At 42.3% G+C, this 16,182-nt stretch overlaps 1 long non-coding RNA gene across 1 annotated transcript; it reads right to left on the reverse strand.

The window, feature by feature from the left end:
- Nucleotides 1-6,146: 6,146 nt before the first annotated feature.
- LOC121399434 lies at nucleotides 6,147-10,803 on the reverse strand. Its single transcript, XR_005965025.1, has 2 exons — nucleotides 8,424-10,803; nucleotides 6,147-6,783 (listed from the first exon to the last, which is right to left on the reverse strand). It is a non-coding gene; the product is annotated as an uncharacterized LOC121399434 (long non-coding RNA).
- Nucleotides 10,804-16,182: the final 5,379 nt, after the last annotated feature.

Genomic DNA, 16,182 nt, shown 5'->3' on the forward strand with positions numbered 1-16,182 from the left:
CCGACACTGCCCACAACTATATGTAGGAGGAAGCAGATGGTGCGGATGCACGATGACTTTGTAATGTGAGCGCGCACCATGCAGGAAACATGCTCAGTCTGTGCTACTCCTAAGTACACAGAATGTGGCTTCTTTTGGATACTGGCTGAATGAGGGGTCAAGGCTGAGGGAAGAGATCAAGGCTAAGATGTGAAGGCTGAGTAAGGGGACAGGGGAGATCTGAATGAAATATGCTGCCAGTACAGAGAATAAGGTGACAGGAGGGGGTAGATCTAAGTGATATATGCGGCCAGTACTGAGGAGTGAATAGAAACTTATCGGAAGAAACATACCAGGAGAAGCCGCATTCCATGTGCTGAGGACTGAGAGGGGATAGAGGAAATCATTAAAGTAGGAAAGGTGAAGGGGGAGATCATAGCAAGATAAATAGAAAAAGAAGGTTTACTTATTCTTTAATCTCCCCACACATGCACACTTACGAGTGTGCGCGCTTAGATGGCGGAGGGCAGGGGTAGCCGACCGGGTGCCTAGGGTGCTCTTTCACCTTGGCCCGGCCCTGGCTATGTTAGCCGATGGGGACCTTCTAAAGCATTTTTCTAAGTATTTACACATCAAAGTAAAATCGTTCAATCGTACGCTAAAATCGTTCAAATCGTTCGATTTTACTTTGATCGGTCGATGGCCAAATTCGGTGAAAAATCCTTCGACTTCGATATTCGAAGGTGATAGACTCTGTCGCAAATGAGGAACCAGTAGGTTTCCTTCTTAACAGTCCCAATTCTAGTAATACAACTAATGATGCATGGTTCACACATGAAGAAATTCAAAAGAGACTTGAACATGTTAAGATTAACAAAGGTCCAGGGCCAGATGGTATTCATCCCAGGGTAATTAGCGAGCTTAGCTCTGTGATTGCCAAACCTCTTTACTTAATTTTTCAGGATTCATTGAGATCTGGCATAGTGCGAGAGACTGGCGAATTGCTAATGTGGTGCCTCTATTCAAAAAAGGATCCCGTTCTCAGCCTCAAAACTATAGGCCAGTTAGTCTGACGTCAGTGGTAGGAAAGCTTTTCGAAGGGTTAATAGAGGATAAGATACTGGACTTCATAGCAAATCATAATACTATGAGTTTGTGCCAGCATGGTTTTATGCGTAATAGATCTTGCCAGACTAACTTAATTTCATTTTACGAGAATGTAAGTAGAGACCTCGATTCTGGGATGGCAGTGGATGTGATTTACTTAGACTTTGCTAAAGCATTTGATACAGTGCCACACAAAAGGTTACTGGTTAAATTAAGGAATGTTGGCCTGGAACATAGTATTTGTACCTGGATAAAGAACTGGCTAAAAGATAGACTACAAAGAGTGGTGGTAAATGGAACATTTTCTAATTGGACCAGTGTTGTTAGTGGAGTACCGCAGGGCTCTGTACTAGGTCCCTTGCTTTTCAACTTGTTTATTAATGACCTGGAGGTGGGCATTGAAAGTACTGTTTCTATTTTTGCTGATACTAAATTGTGCAGAACTATAGGTTCCATGCAGGATGCTGCCACTTTGCAAAGTGATTTGTCTAAACTGGAAAACTGGGCAGCAAACTGGAACATGAGGTTCAATGTTGATAAATGCAAGGTTATGCACTTTGGCAAAAATAATATAAATGCAAGTTATACACTAAATGGCAGTGTGTTGGGAGTTTCCTTAAATGAAAAGGATCTAGGGGTCTTTGTAGATAACACGTTGTCTAACTCTGGGCAGTGTCATTCTGTGGCTACTAAAGCAAATAAAGTTCTGTCTTGCATAAAAAAGGGCATTAACTCAAGGGATGAAAACATAATTATGCCTCTTTATAGGTCCCTGGTAAGGCCTCATCTGGAGTATGCAGTGCAGTTTTGGACTCCAGTCCTTAAGAGGGATATAAATGAGCTGGAGAGAGTGCAGAGACGTGCAACTAAATTGGTTAGAGGGACAGAAAACTTAAATTATGAGGGTAGACTGTCAAGGTTGGGGTTGTTTTCTCTGGAAAAAAGGCGCTTGCGAGGGGACATGATTACACTTTACAAGTACATTAGAGGACATTATAGACAAATGGCAGGGGACCTTTTTACCCATAAAGAGGATCACCGTACCAGAGGCCACCCCTTTAGACTAGAAGAAAAGAACTTTCATTTGAAGCAACGTAGGGGGTTCTTCACAGTCAGGACAGTGAGGTTGTGGAATGCACTGCCGGGTGATGTTGTGATGGCTGATTCAGTTAATGCCTTTAAGAATGGCTTGGATGATTTTTGGACAGACATAATATCAAAGGCTATTGTGATACTAAACTCTATAGTTAGTATAGGTATGGGTATATAGAATTTTAATTAAAAGTAGGGAGGGGTGTGTGTATGGATGCTGGGTTTTCATTTGGAGGGGTTGAACTTGATGGACTTTGTCTTTTTTCAACCCAATTTAACTATGTAACTATGTAACTGTAACTTCGCACTCTAACGCCAGGCGAATTTTCGCTCTGGCAAAAGAGTGTTACTACGCAAATTCACTAAGTTTTTGATTATACTGACGGTTACCTCTATCGCCAGACTTGCCTTCGCCACCTCAGACCAGGCAAAGTGCAATAGAGTAGATAGAACTTACTCGAAATTTTGTTGAGAATTTTTCTAGGTCCCAAAAAACGCTGGTGTCTTTTCCTTTTTTCAGTGTGATAGCCTGCAAAAGTGTGGTTTTTTTTAGGGTACCCTGCTTCCCCCCTACATTTCCTTACATATGGCACATAAACTATACACTGGGCTCATGTGTAGGGCAATATAACAACTCTATTTTATTTTATTAATGTTCCCTTGCCTTGTGTAGAGTAATGTATTTGCTGCAGCTTATACGTCCATTGTAGTGTAGTGTAGTATGCAAATTAGTCAACGCTCATGTAACTTCGAACTGCTGATCGTATTATCGCTAGTGCAACTTCGCAATCGTTTGGTACCCTGTGCGCAACTTCGGATCTTCGTGAATTAGTGTTATTCAGGCGAATTTACGCCTGGCAAAGTGTTGCGATGTGCGCGAAGCCAGTGCTGGCGGATTTTCGGAGGTAAGTAAATTCATGTGATATCCTGGGCAGACCTGCAGATTACACACCTCATTTCCAACAATGGGGGGACAACATTCATTATATTATAAAAGAAATATAAAGAAGCTTAAACTGTTAGATTTGTATTTGAGGCAACAGAAACATAAAGCTGTGGTGAGAGTCATGAACCAAACTGACCAATATATTTATTAGTGGCAGTGACATGCCTCATGTAGTTGGAGTTTTGGCTTCTCTGGGGGCAGTACAAAAGGATTGTGAAAACCTACACTATTGCAAATATATCTTCCCCCAACACACACAATATGAATATCTGTTTCAGGTTTGCTGCTGATTTGTGAGGAGTAGACAAAGCATTTCTGGGGGATGAGGAACTAGAGAAAACGATTAGGTATAGCTATATGAGCTATAGGGAAATTGATATAAAAGGTACATGTATTTCCATATTAGTTGCACAGAAGATGATCAGCAGGAGCAATACTGTGCAAAGTGCTACCAATCAGATTTTTCCATTTGTTTTCTAACTTGTAGGTGACAGTTCACATCTAATTGCTGATTGGTTGCGACAGGCAACATCAGCAGCAATGTTTGTCTCCAATGTTAAAGGGGTTAACTGTTAGTATTTTATAGAATTGCTATTTCTAAGCAAACTTTCAATTGGTCATTCATTAATTACTTTTTTATAGTTTTTTAATTATTCGCCTTCTTCCTTCTTTCCAGCGTTTAAATGGGGGTCACTGACCCCATCTAAAAAACAAATGCTCTATAAAGCTCCACATTTATTATTGCTGCTTTTATTGCTCATTTTTCTAATCAAGCTCTCTCCTATTCATATTTCAATCTCTTGTTCAAATTAAAGCATGAGAGCTAAAGGGTAATTTGGATCCTAGCAAACAGATTACTGAAATTGCAAACTGGAGAGTTGCTGAATAAAAGCTAAATAACACAAAAACCACAATAATAAAAAATGAAAATCAATTGTGAATTGTTTAAAAATCTCTCTCTCTATATCATACTAAAGTTTAACTCTAAGTGAACAGACAGGATTGGCACAACAAGCTATAAGAGTAACATACACCTCACTGTTCATTCAGGGGGAGAAGGGCCAATAGTTCACCGTGTCACTGTTCCTCCACCTTTCCTAGTCATCATGTAACCAGATACTTCCTACCTCCCAAATGTCCAATACCCTGTCTTGCTTTATGGCTCGAATATAACCTCAGGATCTGACAGAACATTTTATTGGACCCAGGGCAACATCAAAGATCAGACAAGAAAAGCTTATTTACATAGAAAACACAGTGACTTTTACATACCTTATCTTAACCAGAGATTCTTGATCTACAATAACACCACCTGTCTGGGGTGCCAATGTCCCTGGAAATAGCTTTACCTTTCATAGCTTGTGTTACAATTTTCTGCCACCTCTCTGATATCAGCATAATGATGTGATAACAGTTCACTGGCAATGTAATGTTCAGCCGGCACCAAAGTGGTTCTAATTTGTCTAATCAAACACCACCTTGGGGTAAAGCAATAGATTCAGTTTCAACGTTACTTCGTAACTACTTCATTATTTGCTTTGTGCCAGATTTGAAAGTAAGTCATGTTGAATATTTTATTTTTTGCTAAATGAAGGCCAAAAAAAGAAACATTTCAATCATACTTTGCCTTACTTACAATGTGATTTTCTTATGAAAGAATGGAAAGAAAACTTCAGTAAAAATCAGTAAAAAAAGAGTAAAAAAACACAAAGGGAAATTTTACCCATTTACAAATAAGGTTTCATTTAATTCCTGTCCTAATTAAGGGTTTCTGTACAGCAGGCTTCTATTAATGCATATTTTTAAATGTAAATAAGAAAACTAATAGAAGACATTACTACTATACATAGCAATTGTCTACCACCTTTGCAGGTAAAGAATGGGCAATGGAAAGATGTTTTGAAGAGTTGAGCAACTATATTAAAGTGCCTTTACCTCTGTCTTGCCTTTGTAAAGCTACTTGTGAATTGAACCAGGGACCTGTGGTTGCCTTTCCCTAACCACTGGCCAGGAATGAAGCCACTCGGCTGACTTTGGCCTTTTCTGAGGGCTGTTTCAAATCCACGCATCCTTGGATTTAGCCAATCACAGGTCAGTGCTACTGCTCCTTATATAAAACCTTCTCTTTCCTTCCTTCCTAATGTATTGATGTAATGACGTTCTTACCATTGGCTGTGTAATCTAAGTCATGTGGCCTGTCCATAGTTCTGGCTACTTCTGCCTTGTCTTGCCCGAGACTCATTGCCTTGCCTACGAATCCTAGCCTTGATACCTTGCCTATTCTGACCTATAGTCTATTCTAGTCTGTCCCATTCTACACCCACTCTGTCCTGTCCAATAGCCACTCTACCCTGCTCCAGTCTGCTCTATGCCGACCCTCATATGTCTCTAGTGCCACATTGGATCTTACTGTCTCTTACCTCTAAGACTCATCCCATTTCCCAACTTTAGTATCAAGGACTAAACAAACCCCTTACACCAGTGATTCCTAACTTATGGAGTGGCATCCCTTGGGGGTTTAGATAAGTGAATTCATATAATATTTGAGAATACTGCTAATAGCCCAAATTTAAGGTTCTTTTAGGTAAGACATAATAGGTGGTTAATAGAGCAATGTTTTCATATACCTGTAAATTTGGTATGAGTTAAAGAAGAACTAACCCCTAAATGAATATGGCCAGAAATAATATATGATATATAATAATAAACTTATTGAACCAGCCTAAAGGTTCAGCATCTCTATAGTAGCAATGATCCAGGCCTTCAAAGCTGCAACAGTAGTTTCCCATCTTGGATTTTGTTAGGAGTGTCTGTGACACTCACATGCTGTTGAGTAGCTGTTGAGAAGCTAAGTTTAGTGGTCATGGAGAATCAACAACCAGAAAGTTAGAATTTGCCTATCATATAAGCTGATGCTACAGTATGGTGTCCCAAATACAATCTGTATACAAAAATCTCCCTAGTACACAGAATGAATGTCTCTCTCAGGTTACATAAGTATTTGTGACCATATACACAGATAACAAATACACAAAATATTTATTTCTATTAAAGTATGAGAACACAAAAGGATACCATTATATTACTGTACATTCTGTTATATTCTGTACATTTTAAACAGCAATCTGTCTCACAAATAAATAACATCCATAACAGACGCAGTTACGTATGTGTAAAGTTACTTAGAGAATGAATTATATAAAAAACTGCTGTTATATAGTGAGTGCTGTATTTCTGCAGAAAGTGCAGGTGTGCTTGCTCACCCACGATACAGGGTGCACAATTTCTGCAACTGCACCATGACTGATAAATGACCCCCTCTAGTGTCCCCAGAGGGGAAACCTATCAATAAAATGATGTATAATGATTCTTTTTGATTTCCAAGCAAATAAAGATCAAATGAACCACCCAGTCCCTGAAGGAAGTCGCTTGTTTTACAATTGTTGTCCAGTCTCTTTCACAACAGGTCAGAGGCTGACAGTAAGTTCAGTTTCTCTTCATTTCCATTACTGATACAAAGCACTTTGCAGTTTCTCAGTTGCATCTTTTAGCTGGTCCATGATAGGAATATGGCCAGAGAAGTTGTTGGTTTCTATGTCTTGCAGCATCTTCCAATACTCAAGTGGTAAGTCATTCTGTTCTGCTCCCATGCACAGGACCTGTTATAATAAACACTTGTATTAAATCCGCTTATACAGTAGAAACACATACCTTTGTTTCAAATCAATGTAACACTAGTTAGATTGGGCTGTCCTGCTTTCACATGCCGCCCTTGCAGGTGGTTGCATAAGGGTGACTGGCATGGCAGGGGGCCGCTATAATGGGTCAAGCATTCCTGTTATGTTTATCTGTTTATGTTGTTTTAAAAGAAAATATGTTGGTAATTAATATGCTGATTAATAAAGGAGCTGCGGCCTTTCAATTCATACCAATGTTTGCAGGTTTTATTTAAGCAGTGTGGGTGATAGAAATGGGAGAACCACTGCACCAGTCAAATGAATTCAATGATGTATGTATAATTAACCTGGATAAAATCTGTACTGCCTTTTCATGTAGAGCAATCGGGGCAGGAGTATAGTTACTAAAGAGTGAGTTTTCACCTCCTCGAACATCACCAAAGTTCACCTTCATCAGACATATTTTCACAACACATTTCATATTTACTAAAAATTGTAAGTATGCTGCTGTGGCATAAATTATCTGTAGAGATTGGAGAGGATGCTCTGCGCATGCTTGTGCCCTTGCTGGGGGAATTCTCTGTTACAGAAGAAAGGGACTGACTCCTTCATGCAGTTTATCTGAAGAGATCTGAAGTGATTGCTGGGGAGTCTGGGGCTGCTGTAGAATCATACCGTAAGTTTTAGCATAGGCCGATTCACTAACTTCGAGTGAAGGATTCGAAGGTAAAAAACTTAGAATTTCGAAGTTTTTTTGGGCTACTTCGACCATCGAATGGGCTACATCGACCTTCGACTACGACTCGAAGGATTCGAACTAAAAATCGTTCGACTATTCGATAGTCGAAGTACTGTCTCTTAAAAAAAAAACTTCGACCCCCTAGTTCGCCATCTAAAAGCTACCGAAGTCAATGTTAGCCTATGGGGAAGGACCCCATAGGCTTGGCTAACTTTTTTTGATCGAAGGATATTCCTTCAATCGTTGGATTAAAATCCTTCGAATCAAAGGATTTTATCGTTCGATCGAAGGAATTATCCTTCGAACGAAATATCTGCGCTAAATCCTTCGACTTCGATATTTGAAGTCGAAGGATTTTAATTCCTAGTCGAATATCGAGGGTTAATTAACCCTCGATATTCGACCCTTAGTGAATCGGCCCCTAGGTCTCTCTAAAACTATTTCAGGGTGACTGTTTCCTTCAATGATTATATACAAGGTAACCTTGCTCAGTGGCAAAACTAGATGATACTGTGCCCCTCAGCAAATTAATTTTAGGGCCCCCAACACACCCAGAGGTTGACCTGTTATTTTTCAGATCATACTTTTCTATGAATGTGGATCCAATTCACGGAACATGATTGTAAAAGTGGAAATGTATGCCATTTTATCCCTTTGAATAATAATTGAGGCCCCATGTTCTGAATTGTATTTACATATACTTATGGTCACTGTTACTGACACTCACATTAGCTTTGGCAAACATACTGTTATAGCTCCATGATCCACAATTAATAATGCAATAAAGCAGCCAGGTTTTTTTGTCGACCCCCACTTTTAGTGGTGTAGCTATAGAGGAAGTAGACCCCCAGTAGACCCCCTCCTTTCCCAGCCACTCTCTTACCTGCAGCGGGGAAGCAGAGACACGTGGTGAAGTCCGACAGAGAGTGGATGGAATCAGGGTGGGAAGTAGGCAGAGGCAGGAAGTGGGCGGAGGTGGGAGGCTGGGGATCGGAGTGTGCTGGGCCCCTCTGAGGATTTTTTTTCCGGTGCACCCTAGTTATGCCCCTGCCCACATCTATATATCTATCTAGCGTCAACATATTCTGCAGCGTTTTTCAGAGGTTATAAATTATTTACATCAGTTTCTGCTCCATTGGATCTTATAACCTAAGGTCCCTATCCCAGTCAAGGTTAACAAGAGCCACTTTGCAAGGTCTCCAAAAGAGCAGATCTTAACTTGATATGCCCACCAAAGTCAGGGCGATATCGGGTTAATCTGATTGTTTGGCCCTAGGGACAAACGATCAGATTACAATGAAGGAAATGGGGAAAAAAAAGTAAAGCTGCCTAATCAATAACTGCCAGATTTTTGGCCGGAAATTGTTCAGGGAGACCTGACGGAACGTCCCATACATGGGCAGATAAGATGCCTAATTGTTATATAGCAATTCCAAGGGCAAGACAACCCACCATGCTTTATAAATGAACCAGTATGGAATATGCTTTGTGATCTATGTCTACAAAGAATTTAAAGCAACGCCTTGGCACAACACTGTGGTGTAGATGTGGAAACTGCATAGTCATGAGAATTTAGGAATCATGCATACATAGGATTATCAAATAGAAATATTAGGCATTTAGTCACTGAGGAAGGGACATGTGGTCCTGAAACCTTTGAACGTGTGTAAAGTGTCTGGAGCACCACGTAATAAATTTGGGTTCACCATGTTTGCTGCATTCAAGGTATTGGCTCTTCAATTGTTTCTGGATTACTTAACTGGTTTGTGGCTAGTCCAGTGCTAATACCTGCATCCCCCACTTGCGATAACCTGTAACAAATTGTGAAACTGCAGAAAAAATTGTGAAACACCAAAAATGGACAGAACGTATTTAAGACCATGTGAATTTTTCTCAGCAGATACTATATTTAAGCACAAACTACGTTGTTGTCTAAAGTTGTTTTTTCACTGCAACTTTTGCCGTGACAACTTTTTGATACATTGCTCAAACTTTAAAGTTTTGCACTGCCATAATTTTGCCCTGCTTGTCAAAACTTCTACTTAACTTTAAATTGCAGAGGTTATGGCAAATGTTTTACAAAATGACTTACTATACATTTTAAAGTTCATTAAAAAATGTCCTTATGAAGGAACAACACTGTTATGAAAGGAATTAGTGATGTTTGGGTCAGCATGGGAACTGCAAGACCCTCAGATTTAGCCACAATTTGGATTGATTCAGACAACCAATTGCCTCCAGAGAAGGGTCACTGGCTGAATTCTCCAGCACCCAGCCACTCCCATGATCTCAATAGTCCATGCCAAACCCCAGAAGTGTCAGCTGGTGGTTGTTTATATTCTCACATTCACCTGCCACCCTCTTAAGATATCAGAGAAGGTACAAGGTGGGGCAGATATATAAATCAGTGCTGTGTGTCCTGCTGGGTTGGGTACACCAATGACTAAAAGGAATACAACTAACAATGGCCACTAGATGTCAATATAACACATCTAATTTGTATGCTTAATACATGTATTGTTAGGTCAGATAACGTTAGGTCAAGTAATGCCTGAACTGGTTATTCGTCCCTTGTATCAACAAACATATTTCCATAGAGGTTGTCCCAAATCATTTGAAAGGGTTTGGAACCCTTGGATAGATGAGTACCTCCCCTCCTTATCATTCCAGACCTTACTGAACACTCCAAATACCCCCACCACCACCACCACCACCAACCCCTTGTTGTTATTTATCATTTGTAATCAGTTTGAGTGTCAATGTGAAACTTCAGTATTTTTTGCCCATAGCAACCAATAAGCTGTTTGCTTTTAAACAGGTGACTGGTAAATTCTACCTGCTGATTGGTTGCTATGGGTTACTGCTCCTGGGCAAACTTAGTGCCTTTTATTACATAACCCCTTAAGCCTGTATATTGGGTGCCAAGTTTGTAGGAAATCAATTTATTTGCAAAGCCCATAAAATCACTCACAACTTATGTAATTGTATAACTAGGGGACTGTTTAAGTAGAGCGTATAAATTAAGAAAATCAAAAATTGACTATGTGCATTTTGTGAAGACCCCCTTAAATACCACACTCATTCTACCAAAACATACCCCTGATGCACCAGTATAATTAATACAGAAAATGGAAGCTCTGCATAGGGGTGGTGATTATTAAAATGTGGACAGCATTAGTGTAGATCAAGTCTGGACACAGCTAGTTGAGGCTTTGAGCAATTAGTTTAAAGGGGAAGGAAACCTAGTTGGCGCAAAAACCCTCCCCCCCTCCCGTGTGTTGCCCACCCTCCCTCCTCCCCCCTGGCCTACCTGTCCCGCTGGGCAAATGCCCCTAACTTGTTACTTACCCTTCTGCCCAGGTCCAGTTCAGGGAGTTCACAGACGACATCTTCTTCCACGCGATCTTCTTCCTGCTTTGAACGGCGTTTTGTCGCATGCGCAGTAGGAGCATTTCGCCGGTACGGATCTACTGCGCATGCGCCAGAAGTCACAAAGTACTTTTGGTGCATGCGCAGTAGATCGTACCGGCGAAATGCTCCTACTGCGCATGCGCTGGTCAAAGCAGGAAGAAGATCGCGTGGATGAAGATGTCGTCTGTGAACTCCCTGGACTGGACCTGCGCAGAAGGGTAAATAACAAGTTAGGTGCATTTTCCCAGCGGGACGGGTAGGCCAGGGGGGAGGAGGGATGGTGTGCAACACACGGGAGGGGGGGCCAACTAGGTTTCCTTCCCCTTTAAGTCTAGGGTGGCCCCTCCTCTGCCTGTAGTAGTTTGTTGCTGCAGCCCCCCACAAGCTTAAAGGGGTTGTTCACCTTGAAAACAACTACATTTAAACATGTTAAATGAGCTAAAATGAACATAAATGTAATATGCTTTTATTACCTGTAATGTATATTTTCTTCAATACAGGCTTACAAACGCTGTGAACGCCTCTGATTTGCAAGTCCCCAGTCTTGCAAACAGCTAGTGCTAGACGGTGTCGGCGATCCCTTCTGCTCTGTTCAAGCCCGCCCCCACACAGCGTCACTGTGAGGGCAGGAGCGGCTTCTGCAGATTATGCGCATGCGCTGAAAATTATGACGTCAGCGCTTGAGGTGCGGCTTTGGGCAGGAGCGGCTTTGGGCAGCCGTTTAATTGCGCATGCGCAGACATCAGCACCTCGCGCAGCGGCCAAACAGGAATATATGCGCAAGCCACTAATGCGCAAGCGTGAGGTCTGAAGTGCGCATTCTTATATTTCTTCAGCTGCACGCCGACCAGAGAAGCGCTCAAGGGATTTTTTAGAAGAGAAATCCCTCCTACTTCACTACGCAAATCACCAGCTTGGTAAAAAAAGTTAAAATGAAAAGATCTTTATGGCTTTACAAGTTTTTTATATGGTCACAGAGCAACCCTTCAGCGACTTCTATATATACTTATCATTTACATTAGGCCCTAGGGGGTACATTAGCCTTATAATACATGGGTGATAGTTAGAGTTCCCTGTATAACGCAGCCTGCAGCCTTGTGCCCTTATATGGTCACAGAACAACCCCTCAGTGACTTCTAATATCCTTATCGTTTACAGTAGGGGGGTGCAGTATCCCTTATAATACATGGGTGATAGTCAGAGTTCCCTGTATAACTCAGCCTGCGGCCTTGTGCCCTTATATGGTGTGCCCTTATATGGTCATAGAACAACCCCTCAGTGACTAATAATATCCCTATCGTTTACAGTAGGGGGTACAATAACCCATATAATACACGGGTGATAGAGTTCCCTGTATAACTCAGCCTGCAGCCTTGTGCCCTTATATGGTCACAGAACAACCCCTCAGTGACTAATAATATCATTATTTACAGTAGGGGGTGCAGTATCCCTTATAATACATGGGTGATACTCAGAGTTCCCTGTATAACTCAGCCTGCAGCCTTGTGCCCTTATATGGTCACAGAACAACCCCTCACTGACTTCTAATATCCCTATTGTTTACAGTAGGGGGTACAATAACTCTTATTATACATGGGTGATACTCAGAGTTCCCTGTATAACTCAGCCTGCAGCCTTGTGCCCTTATATGGTCACAGAACAACCCCCTCACTGACTTTAATATCCCTATCGTTTACAGTAGGGGGTACATTATCCCTTATAATACATGGGTGATAGTCAGAGTTCCCTGTATAACTCAGCCTGCAGCCTTGTGCCCTTATATGGTGTGCCCTTATATGGTCATAGAACAACCCCTCAGTGACTAATAATAACCTTATTATTTACAGTAGGGGGTACAATAACCCGTATAATACACGGGTGATAGTTAGAGTTCCCTGTATAACTCAGCCTGCAGCCTTGTGCCCTTATATGGTCACAGAACAACCCCTCAGTGACTAATAATATCATTATTTACAGTAGGGGGTGCAGTATCCCTTATAATACATGGGTGATACTCAGAGTTCCCTGTATAACTCAGCCTGCAGCCTTGTGCCCTTATATGGTCACAGAATACTGACTTCTAATATCCCTATCGTTTACAGTAGGGGGTGCAGTATCCCTTATAATACATGGGTGATACTCAGAGTTCCCTGTATAACTCAGCCTGCAGCCTTGTGCCCTTATATGGTCACAGAACAACCCCTCACTGACTTCTAATATCCCTATCGTTTACAGTAGGGGGTACATTAACCCTTACAATACATGGGTGATAGTCAGAGTTCCCTGTATAACGCAGCCTGCAGCCTTGTGCCCTTATATGGTCACAGAACAACCCCTCACAGACTTCTAATATCCCTATTGTTTACAGTAGGGGGTACATTATCCTTCATAATACACGAGTGATAGTCAGATTTCCCTGTATAACACAGCCTGCAGCCTTGTGGCTTTATATGGTCACAAAACAACCCCTCTGTGACTTCTAATATCCCTTTCGTTTACAGTAGGGGGTACATTATCCCTGGACATAGGGCAAACAGGCATTTTTGCTCAAATTACACATAGAGATAGGGTTGCCCACCTTTCCCGATTGTCACCTGGAAGCCCGCTTTTTGGAATGGCTGCCGCGGGGAAAAGTCCAGCTCCGGATTACCAAACTAGCGAAATCTGACAGGGAACATTTGAAGGAATTGACATGTCGATCAGCCAATCGCTGATTGCCAACGTCATCAGGCCCATCCCGATGTCATCTGTCCGACCCCCTACGTCACTCTTTCCCAGCCCCCCAACTTCATCCAGCCCGCCCCCAAGATCACCTCCCTCTACTCGACGTTATCCCGGCACTTCCCGGACGTCATCCGGCCCGTACTCCAATGTCACTGCCCGTCCCCTGCCAGGTTCCCCAAGAGAAAAAGGTTGGCAACCCTACATACAGGGCGGAGAGCGGTGGCGTCAGCGGGGGCGACGTGTGTGCCCTGGGCATTTGCTTGCACACAGGTCGCTCCTTGGTTCTTTTCTTTGCTCTAGGATCATAGTGGAGCAATGCAAAAGGGACCAGCTGACAATGTTTTTTTACTTGTGACTTGAAACAGTGTTGCGCTTGGTCTACATCCGCATCATTTTTTACACATGACAAAAAGGCTCAATATTTCATTATTGTATTGGATTTGTCTCTTGCTATTTCTGTCTCATGGGTATGTCTTTGCTAAATCTGTATTGCATTTCAATATTGATTATTTTTTATCAAGTTTGTTGCTTTCAAATATGTATGTAGAGTAATAGTCATTAAGAAATGCGTTGAGATGCAGAGGGTGTCTTTTTGAGGTTTCATATCTCTTTATGTGGTTCTGGTGGTCATTGAAACTTGATGCGTGTGGACATAGGTGCAAACAGGATTTTTGCTCAATATTACACATAGAGATAGGGTTGCCACCTTTCCCGATTTCACCTGGACAGCCCGCTTTTTGGATGGGCTGCCCGGGTGAAAAGTCCCAGTCCGGATTACCAAACTAGGAAATCTGGACAGGACATTGAAGTGAAGGACAATGTCGATCAGCCAATCGTGATTGCCACGTCATCAGGCCCATCCCGATGTCATCTGTCGATCCCCTACGTCACCGTTCCCAGCCCCCAACTTCATCCAGCCCGCCCCCCAAGATCACCTCCCTGTACTCGACGTTATCCGGCACTTCCCGACGTCATCCGGCCCGTACTCCAATGTCACTGGCCCGTCCCTGCCAGGTTTCCCCAAGGAGAAAAGGTGGCAACCCTACATACAGGGGCGGAGAGCGGTGGCGTCAGCGGGGGCGACGTGTGTGCCCTGGGCATTTGCTTGGCACACAGGTCGCTCCTTGTTCTTTTCTTTGCTCTAGGATCATAGTGGAGCAATGCAAAGGACCAGCTGACAATGTTTTTTACTTGTGACTTGAAACAGTGTTGCGCTTGGTCTACATTCGCATCAATTTTTTACACATGACAAAAAGGCTCAATATTGTCATTATTGTATTGGATTTGTCTCTTGCTATTTCTGTCTCATGGGTATGTTTTTGCTAAATCTGTATTGCATTTCAATATTGATTATTTTTTATCCAGTTTGTTGCTTTCAAATATGTATGTAGAGTAATAGTCATTAAGAATGCGTTGAGATGCAGAGGGTGTCTTTTTGAGGTTTCTATATCTCTTTATGTGGTTCTGGTGGTCATTGAAACTTGATGCGGTGTGGAATAGGTGCAAACAGGCATTTTTTGCTCAATATTACACATAGAGATAGGTTGCCACCTTTCCCGATTTCACCTGGACAGCCGCTTTTTGGATGGGCTTGCCCGGGTGAAAAGTCCCAGTCGGATTACCAAACTAGGAAATCTGGACAGGACATTGAAGTGAATGACATGTCGATCAGCCAATCGCTGATTGCCACGTCATCAGGCCCATCCCGATGTCATCTGTCCGACCCCCTACGTCACTTCCAGCCCCAACTTCATCCAGCCGCCCCCCAAGATCACCTCCCTGTACTCGACGTTATCCGGCACTTCCCGGACGTCATCCGGCCCGTACTCCAATGTCACTGGCCCGTCCCCTGCCAGGTTTCCCCAAGGAGAAAAGGTGGCAACCCTACATACAGGGGCGGAGAGCGGTGGCTCAGGGGGGCGACGTGTGTGCCCTGGGCATTTGCTTGGCACACAGGTCGCTCCTTGGTTCTTTTCTTTGCTCTAGGATCATAGTGGAGCAATGCAAAGGGACCAGCTGACAATGTTTTTTTACTTGTGACTTGAAACAGTGTTGCGCTTGGTCTACATCCGCATCATTTTTTACACATGACCAAAAAGGCTCAATATTGTCATTATTGTATTGGATTTGTCTCTTGCTATTTCTGTCTCATGGGTATGTTTTGCTAAATCTGTATTGCATTTCAATATTGATTATTTTTTATCCAGTTTGTTGCTTTCAAATATGTATGTAGAGTAATAGTCATTAAGAATGCGTTGAGATGCAGAGGGTGTCTTTTGAGGTTTCTATATCTCTTTATGTGGTTCTGGTGTGTCATTGAAACTTGATGCGGTTGGACATAGGTGCAAACAGGCATTTTTGCTCAAATATTACACATAGAGATAGGGTTGCCACCTTTCCCGATTTCACCTGGACAGCCCGCTTTTTGGATGGGCTGCCCGGGTGAAAAGTCCAGTCCGGATTACCAAACTAGGAAATCTGGACAGGACATTGAAGTGAATGACATG

The sequence above is a fragment of the Xenopus laevis genome, chromosome 1S (genome assembly GCF_017654675.1).
Source record: "Xenopus laevis strain J_2021 chromosome 1S, Xenopus_laevis_v10.1, whole genome shotgun sequence".
NCBI classification, from domain to species: domain Eukaryota; kingdom Metazoa; phylum Chordata; class Amphibia; order Anura; family Pipidae; genus Xenopus; species Xenopus laevis.